A 23,698-nucleotide genomic window follows, 5' to 3' on the forward strand; every position below is an offset into this window, starting at 1 on the left:
TTGTACGATGGGTAGGGAGGGAGTGAAAATAAAGGTATTTACGACATGGAATAAATTGCATATGTACATAATTGCAATATTGGCTATGAAATTTAATGTGTGGAAAATAGGTATGGCAAATAGGGCATGTCATAAATTAATTTAATTATAACTCTACCACTAATCATAAATTATTTAATTGCAAACTTTGTACATTTATCGAATCACATCTTTCCATTTAGTTTTACAATTTTTACGCAAAAAAAATCATATTTATTTGACCAAAATTTCCAAAATTCCTGAAACTTACAAACATTTCTCTTGATCTGAGTACCCCTAAAATTGTTGGCACCTTAGTTATTTCCCCAGAAGTACAACCTAGCATCCATCACTGCATACGTACATACGTGTACGTTCTCCTCTCTCTTTTTCACCCTATTTCTCCATTTCTCTCTCCATACATAAATCTTTGCAAACACATAAATGCCAAAAACTCGGCGTAAAATAGAACGCAAATTATACGGCTACATACCATCCACGATTCAAACTTTCTCCTTCGGCTTGCTTCCCTTTCTCCGGTAAACAACTACTATTTTTTTCCACATTTTTTTTCATCCGAGCAAGATCAGAAATTTCGACTTCTTTGAAATTGAGTGGAAACATGAAAATATTGGGAAACAGAACAAGTGTGAAAAATATTATATTCATTGAAACAATGGAAATATGTAGATTGGTATTCTGCAGTAATTTCGGTAACAAATTATTTTACTGGATAATCCCGGTAGCAATAATTTTTGGTAAAATTCAAAAAAATCAAATTTCACGGAAAAAATATGATTTTTTTTACTACAAAATTCGGTTTCTTTTAAATTGAGTGAAAACATGAAAATATTTTTAAAATAAACAGATATTGAATTTATTGAAACTATGCATAAATTTCTCTTAAACGAGCTTTAATTTCGGTAACAAATTATTTTACCGAATAATGTCGGTAACAAATTATTTTACCGAATAATCCCGGTAACATTAATTTTTCATAAAATTCAATTTGTTTTTACCACCCTTCCATCGTGTTATATAAATTTCCACCATTATTTCCCAAATTATTTGCACAGTTTACAAACATCCGCGAAAAACTGATTCCTTTTTTTTACCGGAATCAATTATGTACCATCACTTTCATTAATTTATGCCGCGCCTAATTGATTGACAAGGGAAAATTAAACCGATGCGGGTGCATATTTTGGACGCGAGAAGAATAATCAAATCAGAAATTGATAGACTGGGCAGAAATATGTGTATGGAAAGCAATATGCAAAACCAGGCCTTTCTCTCGACTGAATGGATGGATACCGATATTTCGTGGGCTGGAGAGAAACCACAGCTTTCTCCATGAACAAATAAGTGGGTGAAAGTTAGTGAAATCATGACATGACAGCAGTGCAGTAAGGGGACGTGCGGAAAAGATGAGGATCTAGTTTTGGGGTCATGGCACCCTAAAAATGCACATTTTTGTACGCGAAATTCCCAAAAACTTAGCAAAATTTAAGACATAATTGAATCACAGCCTTTCTGCACGACCTGCAAAGAGCAGTGCAGAGTATTTCTCTGTCATGAGAATGAGAACGATCCAACTTTTTGCACAGGGTTCGGCCCAACGTGGACGAAAGTGTAAAGTGTGCGATTTGATTTGTACGCAAATTTTTGCAATTTGGCAGGTTGCAAATATTTTAGCACCTTTGCAAAAAGTAAGGAAAGAAAATATGATTTAAAAGAGATTAGGGGCCACAACATTTTTGTTAATAGTTTTAAATTTAAGAAAATATGCGGTTTACAAATCTTCGTGTGACTAAAAAAAATGGGAAAATTTATTTTTATACATCTGGGCAATTTCATCAGCATAAAAATATATTGCGAAAAATTGCCCTTTATCGTCTAAATTTCCAAACTTTAATGTGTCTCTCTCCCACAAAAACTGAATCTGTGCAAAATAAATGCAAAATAAATTGCAACCTCTTCCTTTCTCCTTCTCAAATTGTATAAGCCAACGTGCAAAAAAAAACTTTTGTAAAATGCAAAACTTTCACTTTCTCCACGGCAAAAAAAAAATCCGCCCACAAATCCAAAACCAACCGAGAAAAAGAAAGTTTCTAAAAAAAATTAAGGAGCAAAAAAAAACTCAAGTTTCTCCAATGAAATGTATGCCAGAGAGTGAAATCAGACCCAGTCAGAAGAAACCTAGACCCGGTTGGGCAGTAAAGACGGGAGGATCTCGGTTTTAATTAAGCTGTCTGCACGCTATGAGTTAGGAGAGAGAGAGAGAGGGATCGGGTCAGATCAAAATTCAGAGGGCAAAATTGCCATAAATTTTGTCCAGGAGAATATACAGTCAAAATTGTAATGGGGACATTCACGTCGGACACATGATTTCGAAAATTGTGGCTCAAAATGATTCCAAAAGTTTGCCTTTTTTGCAAAATTGCACTATTTGGAAATTTAAGTTGGAAACATTTCAAAGGCTAACTAATTTTACAAAATTTCCAAATTCGTTCAACTGTTCCTAATTTGTGATGAGCGAGCATTCCAATTGCCAATAAAAGAATATGATTTTCAAAATCAGACTCTTATCAGTTTGAAAGTCTAAAATTTTGTGCAACTAAATTTTCAAAATTCGGCACATCTTAAAATCCTAAAATTTACCAAAATTTCTAAATCTTTTTTCACTAATCGTGTCGAATATTGAGTTCCCCGATTTTCAAAATCACACTTGCAACTTTTATTATTGCGAAATTCACTGAAATTTATTACACCCAACTTTTCGAAATTCGCAAATCCATTATAGATTAATTGTCCGTCGCCCGACAAGACAACTGACAAAGCAAAACCCCTGCCTTCGTCCAGTCCAGTGAGAGATTTACCGCGTCCTTCACGCCCCGTTAGCTCTGGGGGTCATCATACCGCATACAAAATAGATCACTGTCTCTCTCTCTACTAGATTAGTGAGGGCCATGCACACCAGATTTCGCCTAAAAAAACTTGGTAACAAAATCGTGTAACCACCACCACGCTGGTAATGATTTGTCGTTGAATGACATCAAAAATTTCTGTGCAATCCAATTAGAAATTGATTACATAAAGCGTGGTTGAATCTCCCATAATATTTTTGTTACCATTTGATGTCAAATCTTTACCAACGTGATATAGTAACTGACTACATGTGGTGACGATTTTGAATCTCCCTGATATTTTTGTTACCATTCGGTAGAAACTCTTTACCAACGTGATATAATAACCTCCTTCAAAACTTTTGTTACCATTCGGTAGAAACTCTTTACCAACGTGATATAATAACCTCCTTCAAAACTTTTGTTACCATTCGGTCCCAAATCTTTACCAACATAATATAGCGACTACATTTTGTTACCGCCCTATTTCGAGTCACACTCTGCCCGCACTGCCTCGCCCACTAATCGGTCGACTCTCTTAATGTGACCATTTCCATTCCAACCCACCGACTCCACCAATTCACCCAGAGCACAGATTTTATTACGAGTTTGAAGCATTTGTTGGACGAATGTGGATGGATAGATATACGTACTTTCTCCCAAATACTTTATACTTTTATATGTACCAACTTCCCGTCATTTCTGACCCCGTGAGAACAAATCAATACCTTTTTTTCTCTTTTCTCTCTCAATACGTAGACATCTAAATATCGAATCTACGAACGTATGTAGGCAGGGTTCCTATTCTTTATTTTCAGTGGTAATAAATAGTTTTTGTAGAGATAGTTCGAAATTTCAAAAAATCGGATTAGTCAAAATTTTAATTACACGAATTTTGATGATTGGTGAATCAAAATTTAATCAGAATTAAAATTCCCCTAGATTAAAATTTAATTAATCTTATTGCTTGGAAATTTCGAACCTACACAAAAAATGCGCAATCTTTTAACCAATAAATTTTCCTGATATTTTTTTTTATGATGAGAAATTGGATGCCGATTTAAATTCGATATCAAACAGGACGATGGGAAATCTGTACAAACAAAGCTAAAAATTAGGGCGGCAAATTCAAGCAAAAATGATGATTTGCATGTAAATCCAATGAGAAATTCGATATCAAACATGAGGACGGGAAATTCCACGGCTAAAAATATGGTGACCAAATAAATTATCGATATCGCAAGAGGACGGGAATTAAAAATATGTATTTTGGAAATTTTTGGCCCAAAATATATTTAATATTTCCAGAAACTATGCATTCAGTACATCAATTTCCATGCAATTTAAGAAAAAAATATAAGCAAACCAACGTTTATTCCGTCACACGAGATGCGTCCAGTAATCGGCCTCCTTCCTACGCCACGTGGTCACATGAATATGTCCCCCCTTCTCGATGCTGATGTTTGTCTTAATGCAAATAATCAGGATCCAGGAACAATTTGGCAGAATGCACCAATTACTCGTGCCTAAGTGAATTCGGCAAATCTGCAAATGCAAGAATATTCGGGTTTTACTTTGGTAATGAAGACGAAATTAAGGTGTCTTCATTAACTTTTTTGTTTAAATTGTAGCGTCTTGTAGCGTAAATTGTAAAGTGTATTTTTCAATTTTCTGTTACATACATCAAATTGTACAGATTTATACTACAGGACGACTGACTGACGAACTATCTCCCATGTCAAAATATTTCTACATTTTTAGATAATAACCAGAAATATTTACAGCCACTTTTCATTTTTAATATATTAATCATAAAATTGCAGCAATTTTTTCAAAAAATATGTTTCAAAAGTGCATAACTTGTTTAATACCATTAAAAAATACATATTATATAGATTTTATTATTGGTGAGAAATATGGAAAACTACGACTTTAAAATATTTTCTAAATTTATAAAAATAACCAGCAGCATTATTTCAAAAACGCATAACTTTTATAAAATATGACTTTAACTAATTATATAATTTTGTGTTAGCAAAATGGAAAATAAGGAAAAAAGCCAGAAAATTAATATTTTATCGTTTTATTGTCCATAAATATTAAATAAATATGCTGAACACTTGATAAGTGAGTAGCATACGTACTTATCACACTCACTTATCATTTGCTGATAAGTGAGCAAAATTCCCAAAATATGCAGCGACCACGACGCAACACTGCTTTTACTTTCACCCAGAAACTTTCAGTGAACGTGACTAGGGTAGAATTTTCTCTTATTTTCTTCTCTTTCTCTCTCCTGCCCTACATATTTCGTCGCAACTTCTACTCCACGTACGCATTTCTTAATCCGCACAATATGCTATTGTCTTTTGAGACGATTGAATTAGAGGGGGATTAATGGTCACAAAATCACAATTCAATTGGTGACATGTCCATGCCACGTGGCGGCACGTGTTCTTACTTTCGCATAAAAGTTGGAAACTTTTTTTACCCGCATCAACACATGGGAATCATTGCATGATTTTATTAAGCTGTTCGAATTTTATGGGGATGTTTGTAACATAGTAAATCGTGGTGTAAAGTTGTTTTACGAATTTAAAAACTTAAGATGATTTCTCATTTTTGTCACCCAATTTTTTTATCGTAAACTTGGAAAAATTTTTAGTGTTTACTGTTTCCACCCAAAATCCAGTTTTTTGGGAAAATTCGTCGTACAAATGAACCTTGCCTTTTGTCAACTTTCTCATCACGTGTCATGACCATGACATTTGAAATGACTTAAAAGTTTATGACACATTTGTCACACAAGTTTCCCTCGTAATCTTTGTAAAATTTGGCAAACTTTCCACCCAAAAATTTCGTTTTTTCCTCACAGAAATTACCACTTTCTCTTCGCTAAAAGATAGGTCACAATATAACAACGGCTTATGAAATGAATGACCACGAGGCCTTTCTCTCCCTTTCTCCACTTTTATCTACCTAATCGTATTTATTTCTCTTCTCCAATAATATTCTCACTCTCCTCTTCTTTGCAAACCTAATTTCCATATTATTCATCTTTTCATTCCACCCAGAAATTCGGGCCGTCGTAATCAAGTTAACCATCAAAAAGTAAAAAGCCATCGTGCCTCTACTTTCTCCATGGCGGCCACGGCAGCACTCAAAAAGCCATCAATCAAATCCTATCTGCCTCCATTAATTTTTCTCACATGTATAATTTTCAGCCTAACTTTACTCTCTCACCGTTAATCTAATCTCCTACTCTCTTTTCGGCAACTTTCTCTCTCCGCTTTCGCTTTCTCCGACACGGCCAAATGTAGGCCGCCTTTGGTGTGAAATGAAATATGTGGGTAACTCATTTAAATCCGGCTTTCAGAGTGTCAAATGTACTCGTATTTCCACTCATGGTGGAAATCAAATCGTGCCAAATTCATGTCGAATTTGAGTATCTGGTAAGGTAAGGTTAATTAATTTAATTAGGACAATTCGCAAAATTTGCACTTATCCGAGTGACACTTTGTGCCTGTACAAATATGACAAATATGTGCCACGTGTGTGTCTGTGTTTAATTGTTAAATTGATTCCTATCCGTCTTTTGTGCCAATTTTCTAAAATATGAAACTTTCACTCTGGGTTTTGGGCTTTAAATTCGCAAAATTTTCTCCTTTAATCTCTACAGTTAATAAAATTAGGGCCACACTTTCTCTCTCATCCATTTGTGTGCGATCAAGTTAATTATAAAATTGGTCCCTTTATTAAATCCATCCATTGACCTTTTAGGTCATCTCTTTGTACCAATTTTGTAAAATATGTCAACTTTCTCCCTCTCTCTCCATTTGCTAATTTACCAAAATGTCCCTTTAATCTTGACACTTGGCATAAATACAATAAGCTTGCTCTCATCTATTTACGCGATCCAAACTTAATTACACTTAAAATTGTTCACCTTTATTTTAGCTACTTCAATCCCTACTCACCTACAGAACTCTGTATTAAATTTCGCAAAATTCGCACTTATCCTTTGAACCAATTTCACTTTTTATTTCACTCAACAAATGAAAAGCTACATTGTACAACTCTCTCATCTTTTTGGAATTAAAACGGCTACAAAATTTCACTCCACTTCATCTCATCTCATCTCACTTTCTCCCTCGAATGAAATGAATACAAGATTATTTTCCTTCTAAAAACCCACACGCTAAATAATCCAAAGACAAAAATTGTTATTCGTTTGTAACTCATGATCAGTAAACTGTATAATTTCTGTAAAATGAAATATAACAAAGCGTTCTTTTCGGTAACTTTGTGAAATCCGTAAATTCTGAAACTTTACAAACTTTGAATAACTTTGAGGAACCCAGATAACCATTAATAATGTATCTGAAATTTTAAAATTGCATACAAATTTATGAAAAATATAAAATCTGACGTTAGTGTTTTACGAAAAATTTTGTGAACGACCCATTCACGCAGGCATTGGTAACGTTGCAAATTCCGTAAATTTTGTAAATTTACAAACTTTTACAAATATTTCGAAGGAAAATTAGCTTACAAATTTTTGTAAACTTCAATTAGTCAGCTAGGCAAACCGTAAAAAAGTCTGGTAGAGTCACATACATACTCCTTACTTGTATTGATTTGGTAATAAATTTTTACCGGTTTGGTAGTAGTTTGTTTCTGAGTGATAAATTTTTCATTACCACAACATTACTAAACGGAAATGCCCTTTATTACCAGTGCCAGTAGAGTCATATTTACATCTACTCCGGTCAGTAATGATTTAATACCAGTTTTCTAAGAGTGCAAACGGATCAGGATTCTGCTTGCGTAACGTAACGTGTAGCCCTGTGGGCAGGATGACAACCCTTTTCAGCGAGTGAAAGTGAGTGGGTGGACACGAGGAGAGAAAGTCCTCATCCATCCATCCACTCGACATCTACTCCGCCGTATTTATTTTCATCCTCCTCAAAATAATGCATATTGATGGATGACAAACTATGTTTCACGAAAGAATATAAATCCACGTGGACATTTGTAACTTTGTAAATTCCGAAAATTCTCTAAAGTTAAAAACTTTTACAAAATTTTCTTACACATTTTTGGTAAACTTGCTCATGTCATTTTTTACTTTTGTGAAACTTAATAAAACTATGTTATAAAATTTACGGATTTTACAAAGTTACCAATAACTGCGTGAATTGCCTCAATTTGTCATAAAATCTGTTAAATGTTGGTGAAAATTTATTGAAAATTTATACAATTTATTGTAGTGAACCATTTTACCATGTACAATTAAAAGTACCTATCTACAGAAGAGACTACAAAATCAATAAAAATTCAAAATTTTCAATATCGACACCGCTGTTAAACAATTTCGTAAAAATAATATAAGTTTCCTAACCGTTTTTATTTTACAGAAAAACTATTATGAAAATTCATATAATTATATTATTAGTATTCATATAAATTATATGTATTTCGTTAAAAATAAGCTTCCAATGCAGAAGAAGAATACTTAATTTGTCCCGTGCAAATTAAGAAAATCGATGAAAATCCATTTGTTCCCCATAATTTTGCAAAGGTAAATAATTTTACGCAGTTTTGATGTCACATCACATTCGCCTTTCTCTTTATGGCTAGACAATTATTTTATTGTGGAGGACGGGATAGACACGAGAGATAAAAATCAATAGTTAACTGACCAACCAAACCAAGAAACCACCGCTATTGACCCGTCATATGTACATAACAGCACAGTCACGAAACCACGCACGGAAATAATTTCACTTTCCGATTACAAAAAGCCAAATTCAACCCCATATCAGATAAATAAATCGATCCACAAAGCAAGAAATGGAATGGAAGGGAAATTAGCAAATCTTTAACTTCTAGAAATGTAAGTAAAAACAATTCAGATTGGGAACAAAAAAAGTGTGTGGTTTTATGAAAAATTTACATTTGGAGAGAAAATATTATTAATTGGTAAAAAAATCAAGTACAGAAATTCACTCGGATTTTTGTAAACTACTATTTTACAACATTTTCCAAAATAATTGCAAAAATTTTGCACACAAAATTGTATTTATTTGTGTAAGTTTAACACCGAACAAATTGAATTGTTCGATTTAGACAGTTTTGTACGACTGAAGATCCTACGGCAGTAGTATTGTAATAAAAATTACTAAAAATTGTTCAAAATTAGTGAAATTCAATGACTTTTTTAATTCTACAAATTTATTAATAACCAACTTTTTACAAACTAATGTCTGATTTGAAAAAAAATTTCAACCCATGTTTACTCGTAATCTTGAAAAACGACGTTTACACAGTTTCCGAGTGAAGTTTCTATATCTTTCTCTTCACTATAAAATAATAAAGAAAGACACGCTATCCCAAAAACCACCACCGAAAAAAACAAGCACTTATCGTGTGAAACCGAATTAACTGCATTCCTTGGGAACGTGTGACATGTGAAGTGCATACGAAAGCGGGCGAGGGCATGGGTTGGAAATAAAATGCAATTTTAAGAACGAGAGACACGAGTTTTTAGCGAGTTAATGATTAGTTTGGAAATTCCAACGTGACAAATTCACCACCAACTCGATATATAAGACGGAACGAAAACCTCGTACTTTTCAAGATCCACTCCACCACAAAGAACTTCATTACACCATGTCGGAGTCGTAACTTACTTAAGGACATAGATTTCTGCCAAAAATAGAGCTAAAATACATTCCTCGCCAAAAGGGTATATGTCATTTCGTCCTTAAAGGAATGATTCAAACAGAAAATACATAGGTTTCTTAAATTTGATGGACTAAATACCGCTTAATTTGCTAAGATTATACCACATTTTGCATACTTGCGTATTTGTAATTACTCAAATTCACGTAAAGTACACAAATTGTAAACCTTGAAAACAAGTGTACACCTTGTAATTGTAAACCTTCCACGCATAAAGTTTGCAAAATAGGTATTTGTCCCAAAAATTGCACCAATTCCATTTCCACCATTTAATTTTCCATCAGCCAAGTACACTCTTAGCAACTTGGTAAAGAATTCCTAATAAACGTCTTTACCGAGCTCTTGGTAATTACGCGTCCTACAAAAATTATACGGGGTTATTACCGTATCAATACCAAACGGGTAACTAGCCTTCCACCGCAATGTTTAAAGTTATCTTTATAATTTTGGTAATAAATTCCTACGAGCCGGTAATTATATCCTACAAATTTAGGTAGCACTCTTTACCATAATTTGAATAAAGTGCAGTACAGATTGTTTCTGTTGTGGTGCTGATGAGATCTACATTTTGGTGTAGTTTATTACCACGGAGGTAAGAATTTTAATACATTTGGTGTTAAATGTGAGACGCTAAACAGTGCGCTCAGCTCAACTCAAGTTAACACGGCGAAATTAATCCAATTCTGCCCGTGGGATAAAAACTGATAAAAACTTCTGGAAATTATATACAATTTTTGGAAACAGGTAAGTATCAAATTACCATATGTAGGTGCCGTATCAACATGGTGGTCGTATCTTAATAGGAACAAGTAAATAATAAAAATAATAATCTGCTGTGTTTAGTTTTTCAGTGAAACAAAAATTAAAGGTAAGTGTACGGCAAAAATTATAAAATGTTTAGTTCGATTTAAATTTCATGTTAATATGTATACTGAAGTGTATGTACTGAATAGTTTGCATTACACTTAAATTTTATAATTATGTAAGTATGTCTCATTGTTTTATAATAAATATAATTGATTCAAAGATTATTGTAAAGAAAAACAAAAAATCTATTCTTTTCGGTGGAAATCTGCACAACATTTGGTAATGATGGGGTATACGTAATACAAAGCATTAATACCGGTATGAATAGCACGCCGTGCACAAAGTGGTATGGTTTATTACCAGGCGGGAGACATTTTACTACATATGTAGTACATCTGTCCTACATCATGGTATTAATTTTATCCCAAAAGGTGTTCTTTATTACCACTTCGGGTTCAATCAATTTCTTTACCAGCTGGTGGTTATTATTACCGTTTCTGCAGAGTCATATACGTGTGCATTTTGGTAATGATTTGGTAATGATTTTATTTAGAGTGTAGCTGCATAACCAATTTACCCAGTTTACAAAGTTGGCGTTAACACCTCCCATTACCCCCAACCCCCTCCACTCTTTTATATATTGGTCACCCAATACTTTTTTTCAAAAACTTGAAACTTTCTAAATTAAGTAAGTACATCTCCGTCGTCTCACCTCTGCCCATTTTCATCTCCGCTAAAAGACACACCATTTGCAAAAACTTGTGTCTCACTTTATCCCCTCCACCTCATTTTCCACTCTTCCTCTCTACTCAACTAAATAAACAGAGAACAAGCCTGGAATTCTGTCTTCTCCTTCTTCTCCAGGGACACACAAAGAGATCTCGTCGCGTTTAAAAACATGAAAGGAAAACTATCATCAAAGCAACTGTACGAAAGCGGATTTACGTACTGTAAATTGTGGCAGAGAGAAAATATAGGGTCCTCTTAAGGATAAGATGCTACACAAAATCCGCATTATTCACGCCATGTGGCAACAACTTACGTACGTTTTCTTCACTTTCTCGTGTGGCCAGAGGGATTGAGAGTTGAGAGACTAAATCATTTTTAGTGTCCGGTTTGGTCAGGTTAAAATCGGAGATATTTGAAGTTTGAACACAATACATATTGAATATTTTGTGAGAATATTGTGAAAAGTTTTGATCTTGTTTATCACGGTAAAAATCCGTCTCAGAAATGTTTGTGGTTTAAATAAACCAAATTATGATAAATATTCCGTTATTCTTTAAATCACGAGAAAATCGCAGATGTCACAAAAAATCTAAATACATTTCTGTGTCCAGTTTCTTTGATGTTTTCAAGTCTCAAACCGTCAGACTAAAAATCTCGACTCTTTTGATCAAATATTTTATGTAGGTACTTCATGTTTTCCAGCTTGGTCAGATTTGCAGATTTCATTATAATTTTTCCCCCGTAGTATGAAATGAATATTGCTTCCAATTTTAGAATTGATCCTCCTCCTAGGAAATCGCTAATTCTTCCGGGATAATAATCTCTCCTACTTACAAAAATCCGTGCCTCTTTGATCTTTAAATTTCTTAAGTGTTTACTTGGATCGGGATTTATCTATATTTTTTAGCATATTTTTACCTATATGAATTATTAGCCAGACAACTTGTTTATTTAGCTAGAGATCAATTTCTTCTTGTACAAAGCTTGTTTACTGTCCTCGATCTTAACGTCCATGTAAAGCGTATTTTTGTCCAGAATTTCTTTACATGTGTCCCAAATCTCAGCTTAAAGCAACTTTACATAACTTGACGCAATTAAGGAACAAGGCAGGAAAACCAGACGTGTAGAAAAAGATGACCTATTTTTACCCTATTTTTAACCACTCCCTTGAGACTAATAACACCTGTCCTCAATCTCCCCCCACAAAAATTCGGAGTTGAAACTCATCAAATAAACGATGACAAAATTCATCAAATAAAATTCTGACCCATTTTAAGTTTAATTATAAAATGTGACTTGTGCATAGAACGATAAATATTTATATTTCCTCTCATGTCTCATTATCCCCTCCTTTTTTCCAGAGGGGATTCATGATGATGATGATAAATAAGCTAAACATACTAATTTCAGGCAAATGTCAAAGCAATAACTTGTTCCTCGAGACATATGGATGGCTTAGTTCAAAATAATGAGGCAATTCACGCAGTCCTTGGTAACTTTGTAAAATTCGTAATCTTTCTAAAATAATTTTACAATCTTTCATAAACTAAGAACACGCCCTTGATCTGAGTAAGCTTACAAAAATTTGTTACCGACCTCCATTGTTAGGACACATTCCAAACCTAACAAGACGAGAGGACAGAGGAGTCACTTCCGCTCTACGTTTTTACAAATGATGACACTTGCAGTTAGGCTTTTGGACCATGCATAGAGCACGTGACTGATTTGACCTCTTGACCCCTTGAATAATGACATGCCCCGTACTATAATTTTGACCTTATGACCTCCGCATCGTCTCCGCAAACAAAATTTGTCCCATCATTTCTGCACATGCCCCCCTATCTCCAGCTTCTGTGTCTCTCCCAATAAAAATCTACCAGCTAAAGAGACAGCCTAATTTTAGACTGGAAAGAAACGAAACGACTCCTTCCTTCTCCATATCCGTTCAAGAACAAGAAGAAAAATGATGATGAACACGGTTACAAACGCGTGAATCGAATATCCTATCTTATCCACTCTACCACAAAGTAGCAAAACACAAACTTGTCATTTATCCAGGATTATCCTATTTTCCCGTTCATGCGCTAATTCTGCAGCAAGATTTTAATACGTAATGATGGTACGCACAAGATTCTGTTGTCGAAAAAGCAAATAAGTGGCAAAAAGTGTGAGGAAATTAAACGAATAGATCAGAGAGATTAACAGACTTAACAGTTTCACAAAATCGTTAACCTTGACTTTTGTATCATTTTCACTCCAAAATTATAAAATATTAAAAAAACAGTTTATTATACTAAATTAAGATAACTTGGCTTTAGTCAATGCACTCACTAATTTCCCCAGAAGGAAAATCACTCCCGTTTGTTGATGAGTATTACTTGAGCAAGAGATCATGCTCTACAAATTTTTCTCTCTTTCACCTTCTCAAATTACCCCGTTTATTAAATACCTTACTTTACCTTCAAATGATATGGAGAAAGTGGCAAGAAAATTTAGCTCAGATTATAAGAAATATGTTTAGACTCTACCTTTTAGAAAACTGGTATTAAATCATTACTGACCGGAGTACATATGCATAGACTCTGGTAATAAGGACATTACCGTTTAGTAATGTTGTGGTAATGCAAAATTTACCATTTAGAAACAAACTACTACCAATCCGGTAAGAAGTTATTATCAAATCATTACCAGTTCGAAGGACATATGTGACTCTATCAGATTTTCATCAGAGTAGCTTCTCTAATTTCCTAACTTTCTCCCCTGACAAAAAAAGTAACATATATTTCCACATTCGATTTCAATCCAGTGAATTCTAGGAAAGGTACCAATTTGGAAATAGAAACTTGTCCAAGTCCAAGTGGGTGGTCTCCTCGGGTTACAAACAAATTACAAAATACCTTTCCTCCACTGGACAAAAAGGTGAAAAACAAGTCGACAATGAAAACAATTCAGTGGAAATAAATACACGACGCTTTCTTTCTTTCTCATTAAATTATAATCTTCCTCCAGAGACAAGGTAGGCATTGAAGATGAGAAGAAAGGCGAAATAAGAGAAGAATTAAAACCGGCTATACAATTGAAACTAAATCTCTCTCTCAACTCTGCCAAATAGTCACGAAAGAAAAGGTCTCAAATTTTTGGAAGAAAGTGGTCCAATTTTCAAGTAGGGCGGTGCATAAAAGATGCACTTTGTTGTAAATAGTGGATTTTAGCGTAGCCACAAATTTCCAAGGTTTAGAATCTGCCTGAAATTTCCAATGTATTAAATACCTTCGAAATTTCCACTTTCAAGTATGCCTGAAATTTCTAATGTGTAAAATATCCTCGAAATTTCCACTTTCTTTTTATAATACGCCTGAAATTTCCACTTTTTAAAATACGCCTGAAATTCCAACTTTTTAAAAAATCTCCGAAATTTCTGCTTTTTAAAATTCCCAGAAGTTTACCTTTTAAAATTCTTACTAGTTTCTAATTCTTGCCGAAAATCAGACAAAATCAAAATTCATGATGTACTTAAAAATTCGCCCTTGAAAATTTCTGCAAATCTGTGCCATCTTTTCTGCACAGTCTCTCTAAAACTAAAAAGGACCATCGTCCATCCATCCATCCAAACTGATCACGCCTCCTGGATTGGATCAAGTCCAATAAGACTCGAATTCCAATAATTCGCAAAATGGCGAGCGAGGACACGTACATAAAATATCTACCTCTTTACTTTCCCCCACCACTATTTGCCACACAATTTCTCCGTCTAGGGAGACACAATAGGCCACGAGTTCTGTATTATATATCTATACCTGCATTACTTATTTTCGAGTAAGAAAGCCAGGTAATTTTGGCAAATAGGAAATTCAATACCCACCGAAATTAGGGGCACGAGCAAGCCAAACATAAGACCAGCTTATTACATAAATTGAATAACAACTCGCACAAAAACAGCTTTATACTCATCAACACGGTCGAAAATTCAAATTCAACAAGTGCTAAATATGCATGTATTGACGACAAAACTTCAATTATGGGAAACCCATCAAGATTTTCAATTTCATTTTCACTACATAGAAAATCTGCGCATTGAATTTACTTACTTATCAGGCGGAGAGAACGTGCAAAATCTCTCGAATATCCACAATCTGGAGAGAAATTGAATACCTAAGTTTCTTTTTTGAGCCAGAAATTAAATTAACTTAAGTAATTTTCCAATCATTTTTCATCCAAATTAAAATCTTTGTAAAATTACTTTTTCCAATTAAGGTAGCCCAGAAAATTGAAAATCTGCTACCTCCCAATTTAACCAGGAGGGAGACTTACTATAAAAACTAGACAGACAAAATACTTAAGTTAGTAACAAAATCATTGCATATGTCGCTCCATCACGTTGGTAAAGATTTGCCACCCAATAGTAAAGACAAATTAAATTTGACACCTTGTCGTTAATAGAAAGCAAGTGCAGTATTAATTCTGAATCTTATAAAAATTATTCGCACCATCCGGTAGCAAATCGTTACCAATTTGGTAAAGCTCTGGTAGTCATACATATATAAATTCTCCTTAATTTGATAATAACTTGCTACCGGATTGGTAGTAGTTTATTTCTCAGTGATGAATTTTTCATTGCCACAACATTACTAAACGGTAATGCACATTATTACCGTGCCGGTAGAGTCATATACGTACACATGTACTCCGGTCAGTAATGACTTAATACCAGTTTTCTACCCAGTGCACACATTTTGTTACCAACTTATTTTGGGGGAAGTTATTAACAAGTAATATGTATGTATATTTACGAGCATGCGAGATGAGCAAATTGCTACGTGACAGACATGAGTCGAAACGAGAGGGTGAAAATGAGCCTAAAACTTTCACCAAACTGTGGCAACTTTCTCTTTCTCCTCTTCCTCCTCCAGGGGAAAGATAGAGACCAATCGAGCCAAGATTACAAATTCATAGCACTCTGTCTGCACCCTTTTCGGCAGAGTTCGTTCCACAATCACAAATTATGCAACGTGCAGAAAGTTAAATAAATAAATAAAAATAAAATGAGGAACATCTTTAGCTTTGAGGAGATACACTTGCGCCAATGTTTTAGAGCTTAACTATATGGCGCAAGTTGGAGTCGTTGTTTCTTGCATTTTTGCACAAATTTTGCACTAGTGTGGCTACTCTAAAAAATGGTAGCATTTTTTGTCAGCAGTTTTGACCACATGAATATTCCAAGCCATTCGAAATTTCGAATGAAATGGGGGGAAATTAAATTAGTTTTTTTAATTAAATTAAAATCTATCGGACCAAAATTACTTTTTCATGCGTTCCGTTTTTTATGAGAACAAATTTCTTTAAATTTTAGATTAATTTTTCATCACATTTTGTCCACCTAAAACCTTTTGTGATCTTCAATAGTGCACTTAATTCATTAATCTCTACAGATTTTTACCCCGGTGTTGAAGTTTGACTAAAAGTATTGGCTTGATTTGTGGACTTTTATTGGACAAACTTCAATATCACATTGCCCCCTCCCCCCTAAATACGTGATAACCTACATAATCCTCACCAAGATAACGTGTTATCATCATAACCATCCTCCACCATACATAAATAATATATATATTGCCTCCCTTTCCTCACAAGTATGGCCATACTTCTGTAAAACTATAGCTCTGTAAAACAAAACCGACCACAAAATAAAAATTTTACAACTTTGTGCAAAATTCCCTGTAAATAAGTTGTAGAAGTTTTTTTTTTTACTCCTCCTGGAAAACTGATCTCTGGGCAGGGAACGAAAACAAACATGTGTTTACAAAACATCCACCCTCTCGTCGTAAACAAATAGGCAAACTTTTACGGATCCCACTTACAGGACTTAAATACGTCCGTAACTTGGTCTGACTAACCAACCAGACGTGAAACCATTAACTATGTACTATTTTAAAATAAAGAAAAACAATAAAGTCCCCCGCTTTTTGGCAGGGGTTCAATTCTAATCTCGACATGAATGCGTAATGAATAACTCGCTAAATTTCCTATTCGGAAATGACATATAAAGATGGTAAGAAATTGATTCTAGGGTGGGAGCAAATTTGATTTTTTGTAAAAAACGCCACCAACGAGACCAAGTTTGGTAACTCCTAAGGTTAAAATTTAAGGTACCAGAGTTCGTTTCATTTACAATTCAAAGACTTCTCACGAAATGATTCGCTTGAAAGTGAAAGCTCAAAATTTAAATTTTGATAACAAATCGCTACCGAGTGGTAAAAAATGGTAACACAATTTTCAACCTTAACTAAAGTTTGTCCATGAAATTTAAATTTCTCACCACATCACTCTCTTCATTTTCAAGTCGAAGCTTTCTCCGACCCGAAATTACGGCATGATATGATTCTACGTGAAAGTGAAAGTCCAAAATTTTGAATTTTGTCAACAAATCGTTACCAACCGAGTGTAAATTGGTGTACACACAATTTTGAAAGATTTTGTTTGAAAATTTTGTCCACGAAATCCACTCTTTTCACCACATAACTCATTTCACTTTAAATTCAAAGCCAACTCCGGCGAAATGACGGCATGATTCCACTTGAAAGTGAAACCACGGCTAAATCCACATAAGTAGTTGACTCGTTCAAACGGATTGAACTCCTCGTCCGCCCACAAACAAATCTCATATCAACTTTCTCTCTCGGTCCTGATTATGTATGTACATACATACAAAATTTATGTCAAATTCAGACCATATGCAATAACAAAACAGGAAAATAGGTCATTTCCTAAATGTTTTGACCTTTTCCACCTCCCACTCAATGTTTGAAAACCATCTTAAACAAAAACAAGCATTATGTACTTCCTCTCTCTTTAAACACTTCAAATCTGCTTAAGTTTTGGGTTTAGGGAGTAAAATCTAAGTCTAAATCGTGGAGAAAGTCAAAAGGGGGCATTTCCTCGGCTTAAGATGGGTCACATTTTATGGCGTAGTTTCAGAAAAAGTATATAATTTTGTATTTATAAAATTTTGAAAATTTAAACTTTCCCTAATCCAACTTTCTCCAGTTTCAATTTTTTATACCCAACACAATCGTACCTTGATTGTAAACGAAATTTGTCACAAATTATGACTTTCTTGCAAAATTTTGAAAATTTCAACTTTCACTAATTCAATCACCTTTCTCTAGTTTCAATTTTTTACATAAATCCCATAAGAAATTAGGCACAAATTACGACCTTCTTCTTCCTTCTCGTAAAGAAATAATATTAATTTAATTTATCTTCAACTTTTTTTCTATAAATTTCATTTCATCTTAAACTTTAAAAACTTATATTTAATTGAAAAAACCCACATCGCAAAAAAACTAATGAAATAAAAACCTTACAAAAAATTTCGCTAGAAAACTTTTGATTAATTTTACCTCCTAGAAAAAAATACTATTTATAATGCCCTACATAAAATAAATATCTTCTTATCCAACTTGTTTTTCCATACGAATTCTGATAAAAATCATCAACCTCGTCATCAACCACTAATCGAATTAGCAGAGTCGAAAAGTCAAACTCCTAACTTTTTTGCCATAACGTACATAAGTTGAGAAAATCACAAATTAACACCTCTTCTGCGTCAACAAGAAAGATTTTTGGATGATGATGATGACTTTCAAATGTGTATAGTAAATTAATAGCTTTTTTGTGTACGTGTCGAACAAAAAAAACAAATTTCGACCACTTTATTAGACCCGGATAACAAAAAGACACGTTGTATGAAAATCTAATATCAACTTTATGGGCAGCGTTGTGAGAAAAAGTATAATTTAGTGTGTTCTGCTAGTATGAAACTAATTTCTGCCATTTACAGCATCAAATATCGAATGTGATCCTGGTAAAATGTTTTAAAGAGATGGTGATGATGACATAAAAGTACGTACGTAATAAATTACGTAAAAGTACGTAATTTGATGGCATATTGAAATTATTATTCGCAATCGCAGCAAACTTGTGTATTGTGTTTGTAAAAAGCGACTCGTATTTGTATTATGGACAATATCACGATTTATGCTATATTTACCACATTGTCAAACCTAACCATTGTGAGAATGAAGGTATGCTCCAGAGTGTAGCGGGCAGGCCAAGTTTTTCGGGCATGCCCTGCCCAGCCCAGCCCACGTGGGCATGGGCCGGGCGGGCACAAAAGACATGGGCTGGGCTGGGCTGGGCATTTTATTGCCCAAGAAATTCGGGCTGGGCTGGGCTGGGCATTGAAAACATGCTGCCCAGCTACTCTCTGGTATGCTCTACAATTTTGACCAAATTAGTGTCAATCGTTTGCTAATTTAATTACTATGAAATTTGCAAAACACACCATCTCCCAATGGGCACGTTTGGCAGAGATATTTGCATCCGAAGAGGAGAAATATGGCCTTAAGTTGAAAAATTTTACCCTTTCCACATTTTCTCCTCTTTAGTTGCAAACTAAACTCTCTGCCAATTCTGACTATTGGCAGATATTTGTCTGTCTTTTTGGCAAATTTCTCACCCTAGTTAAATTTGTGATCGATTGAGACTATAGCTTAGTCAAAATCTGTGACCATAAATAATTTTGGGAGACCTCCATTGTGATAGAAAGATGCCTTAGAACTGTGTTTTCCAATCGTAATTGCCTAACTACATACCCGACAGGAATAATTTTATTGTCAAATGCATCGTACACCCACCACGAGGTCAACTCGTAGCTTCGTGTTGGTATACAGTTTCAATCCTATCCGGAAGCCTTAAAAAGTGGCGTGATTTGCATGTGTTTCAAGCGTGCAAAATACATAGCACGCATTACAAATACTTGTGTGTATGTAAGTGTCCCACTAATTAATTAATTAATTACTATTCATCCGCTAAAACGTGTCGTAAATACGTGACACAATACAATCATGTACGGCACAAACTCTAACACGAATCAGTTTACTGGTGAATTAAACGACAAATAATAAACCGAGGTCAACGCGTGTCGCATTATTCGACAGAATTCTAATTCTATCAGAATTATTCACAGAATTCTGTTATCCAGCCCAATAATAATCACGGCAAGCTAATGTATTTCAATTTTCAATGTGAAGAGGACTTAAAAGTGTTGGGATTTCCGATAACATGCCAAACTTTACATTATATTTGCATTGCCTTTTATGTAGTTAATTAATTAAATTATACTAACCAACATTTATCCTGATATGAAAATAACTCTAGACATGTATTTCATTTACAATTTCATAATTAATAAGGCACTTATTTATGAAACCATTAGTGCGAAATAAGCCAGTTCAACACTCAATTTTATTATTCAATTCAATTCGTCGAATCAAATCCAATATGCAATCCAATCCACAAAAGATGCCTTGTAATTTGCAATTTGAACCAGTAACTAAATAAACACATTATGCAAAACTTTTGATTGTCAAGAAAATGATGAACACGAACATTCAAAACTAAATATGGCCCAAAAACCAAATCAAAAGTGGTCGTGGTGAAAAACAGATACCTTAAAAAATCTCGCCCATGATGATTCGAAACAAGTTATCCATTCAGAGAGCAAATTAATCGAAAATAAGCATTGCCCAAATACACAATAATTTCTGATCAGAAATTATTGTGTATTCTGATCAGAAATCAGATCTGTAAACGGTGAAAGATATCAAGTAAATGAAAGAACGTGGATATAATAAAGCGGATATATGGACGAGAGCAGTGGCCGCGGAAGCAGCGTGGGGACAGAGGGACATTGTCCCCACGGTTGTTTAATGTCCCCATTGTTATATGACCCCCTCCACCCCCCTTATTCTACCATGTTAATGCCCCCAGATGTCCCCATGCACGGCTTCCGCGGCCCCTGTACGAGAGATGACTTATAAGCACAAGAAGGTGCCATAATTTTGGTCAAACTTTACTTTTGGTCCGTTCCATGATGCAAAAACTTATTAAACTTATTAACGAAAGTAGAGAAACTTATTCCATTTTCCGTAACGAAACGGGAGGGGGGACGGGCATGAAGGATGTGTCCCCACTTATTTCAGGGGGGCGGGTTTTCTAAATTCCCCCCAAAAAACATCAAAAATCCCCCCATAATCGATCACTTCCTTCATGCCCAGTCCCCCAAAATGCAAAAGTTTAATATTTATGATCCCAAATAACAACACCAAATTATCCATGCAGCACAAATCATCATGATAAAGATAAAATGCTTCATCGCCAACATCAAATTTTATGAAAATTTGCAAGAAATTTACACTTAAAAGCAAAATATTACATCAAAAATATTGTTTACCATTCTTTCTTCACTCTCAATCCCACGATGAATGCTGATGATTTCTTCATAATGCTATTTTTTAATACTGTTCGTTTTAATAATTGTTCAAAAGTGCGGCGCGTATTTATTGTCCGTATAAAAAAAATTGTCACGCTTCACGCACTTTGTTCAGATTTCACTATAGTTTTTTTTCGTTGACAATCGGTTTGTTAAAGAGATCGAGTTTAATGAAGTGTTGTTGAATATCTTATCGGTCGGGTGGGGTTGAAGATGAGAGTGATGTCTTCTTCTTCTAGGGTCGTGGGATGACGACGACGAAGAATGTCATGCGTCCGTGTCGAGGTGATCTTGCAGAGTGACAAGAGAGCGACGTTGTGCCGACAAGACGCTCGTTCACCATCTACCCATCAGACCCGTGGTGGGGACAGAATATGTATTTGGAAGAACTCGGGAGTGAGATTTCCAACTGGTTTTCTCCGATACCGAGAGCCGCCGAAGAAGAGAGCAGGGCGAGAGAGAGGAATGAGACGGGACAAATTACCCGGATTTTGGTGGAATAACAAGAACCGGGTAGAAGATGGACCGATCTCTGGCTGGATTGGTCACTCACTCACTCACTAACACTGGAAAGTCCGGTGTTTCTTCTTCCGAAAATCCGGGAGTTGTAGGGTGGAAGTCTTTGTCTCTTTTTTGGGGCGATAATAATTATGCGTCGGGTATCCGCTGGTTATTTATTGTCCCGGTGGGGAAAGTATTGGAGTTGAGATAAGTAAGTGAGTAAGCAGGCTCTGTCAGGAAGGAAGGGATTAGATTTTATGTTTCTTTTTAAATGGGAGTTTTGTAAATAGTACCTTTGAAAATGGTTAGCCGTTTACTTTAATTTGAGTTTATCTTCTTCTGATAAGCAAGAAAGGTTTGAGATTCGATGGGTAATATCGTTGAGATAACGGGTAGCAGCAGTGAGTATTTAGATGTCATAGGGTAAAATGTTGGCTTGAAGGTAGCGGCCTGCAATTAAAAAACAATTAGTTTTTGACGTACCTGCCAAAGTAATCATTCAACACTAATCTTAATTAATTCACATTACATTTATTGATTATTAACTATTAAATCATGAAAAAACAACCCTTTTTAATTAACCGACCACCTCCAACTTTTACACTTCTCGCTAAAAAATTACAAGGCCGGTAGCGATAAAACTTGACATTTTAAACCATCCAAACCCATCTAATCCAAATTAATCCGAATGAATAGCAAATAATCCCGTTACGACACCTCAATTAACTCAAATCATCATTATACATACATACAGCCACAAAGTAAATAAACCCACAAAACAAAACAAAACAATGAACAGAACAATGCACAGCACTAAAATTTACGTAATGGCAAAAATTTATCACTTCAACCTTAACATTAACTACCTTATCAATTCGGCACTACCCTTAAACTACACTTTTCAATAATTAACAAAGTAACCAAAAACAATTAAAACAAAACAAGCAAACCCCTCCTAAATTAATTAATAGACACACCTTCAAGTTCAACTTCCTGACCTCTTCAATCAACCAAAAACCAAAGCTTCATCGCCTCCCAAAATTAAAAAAAACTACAATTTTAAATTTCCTAAAAATTCTTGTTTTGTACTCACCGAAATTTTTTCATCCCAGCCTCAGCTGCAAAAGAATGGTTGGACTGAAAATGCAATTCTTCCGTCGTCGTCGTCGGCATCGGCACTGCAGTTCTTTCACTTCCCTGCCACCCAGCACAATAAAAAACTAACGAACTTGTACACTAAAAAAAGTAGGCAACTTCACAGTCAGTCACAGACAGCCGTGCAACTCATCTTCAGTCGGCAGCAGATGCTAAAAAATAATGCATAAAATGATCATCTTCTTCCTTTTCTTCGGCTAAACTGACATCAATCAACATGCTTTTTGCTAGATGATGACGACGATTTGCAAAATTTGTGCTAATTGTTGTCGTAATTGGGTATTTTTAGATATAATATTTGTGGAACAGCGAATTCTGTAAGAAAATGTTTATCGTGGTTTTTGTCATTGTCAAAATATTGATAAGTTTGGCATGATAAGTCACTTATCATGGTGATTCAAGATGTTTTTTTTGCTGTATGATGACGACGATTTGCAAAATTTGTGCTCATTATTGTTATAATTGGATTTTTTTTTAGGTAATAATACGGGAGCAGTAAATTCTG

The 23,698-nt window shown here is 34.7% G+C and overlaps 1 protein-coding gene across 10 annotated transcripts in view; it reads right to left on the reverse strand.

Annotated features, from left to right (window-relative positions):
* The window catches only part of LOC110858669 (PH and SEC7 domain-containing protein), a 47,549-nt gene extending 23,921 nt beyond the window's left edge, over positions 1-23,628 (reverse strand). For 8 of the 10 annotated variants that reach the window (XM_035858887.1, XM_035858895.1, XM_035858892.1 and 5 more), the window contains exons 1-4: positions 23,132-23,628; positions 22,332-22,488; positions 21,499-22,268; positions 4,295-4,469 (exon numbers count right to left, since the gene is read on the reverse strand). The gene's annotated coding sequence lies outside the window, so the exon portion shown is untranslated. The remainder of the gene's footprint in view (positions 1-4,294; positions 4,470-21,498; positions 22,269-22,331; positions 22,489-23,131) is intronic. The other 2 variants (XM_022107505.2, XM_035858886.1) reach the window with 2 other exon arrangements.
* Between the last annotated feature and the right edge of the window lie 70 nt (positions 23,629-23,698).

Source organism: Folsomia candida, unplaced genomic scaffold (assembly GCF_002217175.1).
Source record: "Folsomia candida strain VU population unplaced genomic scaffold, ASM221717v1 Fcan01_Sc022, whole genome shotgun sequence".
In the NCBI taxonomy this organism is placed as follows: domain Eukaryota; kingdom Metazoa; phylum Arthropoda; class Collembola; order Entomobryomorpha; family Isotomidae; genus Folsomia; species Folsomia candida.